Genomic DNA, 2,461 nt, shown 5'->3' on the forward strand with positions numbered 1-2,461 from the left:
CTTGCCTAATATAGCCAGTACTGTTGAATCTGGTTAGCAGATTACGTACGGGTCACAGGCAGCATTAAAAGCAGCCCGGCCCTCCCCCTCCGTTTGAAATCTGGCTTTCCTTTCCTTCAACTGTCATTTTCCTGTCTGTTCTGTAATACGCAAATCACGACGAATTTCTTTGACCCCGTTGGGATGAAAGCGGCCGACGCTGCTCCTCTCCCATTGCCCACGGGGTCCCATTGAAATCGCCCTCCTGCACGTGGCTCTGCCCTCCCGGTTTTATGGTCTCCTTCACGCTGCACAGCCACACCTTGGGGGAGCTTGGCTTGGACTTGTAGGTTCTTCAGCCAACGATAGATGGGATCAGGTGGGATATAATGTCAGTGAGAAGAGCACGTAAAATCCTTGGCCTCGGTTTCGTTAGAGTACAAACTCCGAATTTTTGGGAGGCTCTGCTTCGCCTCCTGTACAGGCACTCGCACCCTGCTGATTTCTACCTCATCCTCACCATGTCAAAACAGATGTAACAACATTTTCCTTTGGAACAAAATTTAGGATTTAATTTCATTATTAATAATTAATTTATTGTTAAGATTTAGTTGCCTGCTGAAGGCCCTCTTCTGCTAAATTATCACCTGTCTGCAAGCAGTGCAGAAAGTGCTCTTTCCTCAGAAAGCCTCCAACTCCGCATCTCAGCAAGTCCAGTTGCTCCTCTCCATTGGATTCACCTGAAGGGCTCCTGCTCAATACAGAAAACGTTGAATCCCATTGAAGACCTGCCACTGCCCTCCCTGCCTCTCCTAACCTCTTCATGCCTCTGTTCCCGTTTCTGAAACCACTTCGTGGGAACCTCCACAGGCCTTTTAAGCTCTGGGCACCTGTTTCATTTTCATCATTTTCAGGCCACTGCCCAATCTCCTTGTCTTATTTTACCTTTAAAAAAGCCCCACTCATTTGTCCTGAATATCAGCCAGCTCATGGTGTAATGACTGAAAGCACCTTTTTGTTCATCCTCCTCTCATTTCTATGAAATACAAATTGGTCAAAAGTCTGTAAATCTTATTTTTCTTTTACTTGTCCTGACTTCCATTTCATCATCTGAAAACAAGTTAAATCACCCCAAATTGGTGGCTATTAGGCTAAATTATCACACTATTTGATCTGAGGCAGAAAAACACAATAAATCTCTCTCTATGTTCAGAAACTCAGCATTATTTAGCTGACAGAATAAACCTGCCATATTACTCCAGCTGACAGGATCCGTTACAGCTGTCTCAATGTCCAAAGAATCCAAAGTCTCTCAGCTAACCTTACAGATGTGCTCGTTTTAAAGATTTTGCTCACAACACATCCTGTGAAGTGAGTGAAAGGCAGGGCACGCTAATGTACCTAGTTCAGCCTGGAGAAGAGAAGACACCAGGGAGACCTTATAGTGGCCTTCCAGTATCTGAAGGGGCCCTACAAGAAGGCTGGAGAGGGACTTTTTACAAGGGCATGTAGTGATAGGACAAGGGGGAATGGCTTCAAACTGGAAGAGGGGAGATTTAGATTAGATATTACAAAAAAAAATTTCATTATGAGGGCGGTGAGGCACTGGAAGAGGTTGCCCAGAGAAGCTGTGGATGCCCCATCCCTGGAGGTGTTCAAGGCCAGGCTGGATGGGGCTTTGAGCAGCCTGGTCTAATGGAAGGTGTCCCTGCCCATGGCAGGGGGGTTGGAACTCAATGATCTTTAAAATCCCTTCCAACCTAAACCATTCTATGATTCTATGAAAAGGGATGAAACCAGAGTAAGAGCATTAGCGAACAACTTCGACGAGTAGCAAGGACACCAGCGTGCCTGGAAGGGCTTTCTAAAACCTAAGCTCCCCTTGCAGCAGGGGTGTTTAGAGCCCCATCAGCTCTGCCACTTGCCTTGCGCCCTTCGCTTTTCTGTCCGGGGTGAGCTGCTGGGGACACTTCTCCCTCCTGCTCCTCTGTGCGCAGGGGAAGCTGAGGCTTGGGTATCTGCCTCTGAGCACACCGCAGCATTCAGCTGTAAAGCAGCTGGAAAAGGCAGTTAAATGACACCTGTATGTTCTCTGCTCTGCCTCATGGTATAGCTGTATGGTCAAACTTTTATTATACAGTAGTTTTTCTTTTGCTCTCCCACGTCATTCTTCTGGTTTTTCCAGTGGTGTGCTACAAAGGGGGCAGAGACAGGCAGCAAACAAGGTGGGCATACACTCTGAAGCTGAGTTAGCATTGGTGGAGATCACCTAAAAACGTTCCCCACAGAAAGCAGAAAAACACTGTTCTTCATTTCCCCAGCTGCGCAACACGGCAAACACTTTGGGAAACAGCCTTTTTCTCCCACTCACTCCCTCTGCCATCCCATATATCCCAACAGGCGGCTACAGGTTGTATTGGGAGAATTATATCTGCTATTTGCAGGTTAACAGGGGAAAGAGAAGGGAAGGGGAAGGGGAAGG

This window comes from Charadrius vociferus, unplaced genomic scaffold (genome assembly GCF_000708025.1).
Source record: "Charadrius vociferus isolate BGI_N301 unplaced genomic scaffold, ASM70802v2 scaffold218, whole genome shotgun sequence".
In the NCBI taxonomy this organism is placed as follows: Eukaryota; Metazoa; Chordata; class Aves; order Charadriiformes; family Charadriidae; genus Charadrius; species Charadrius vociferus.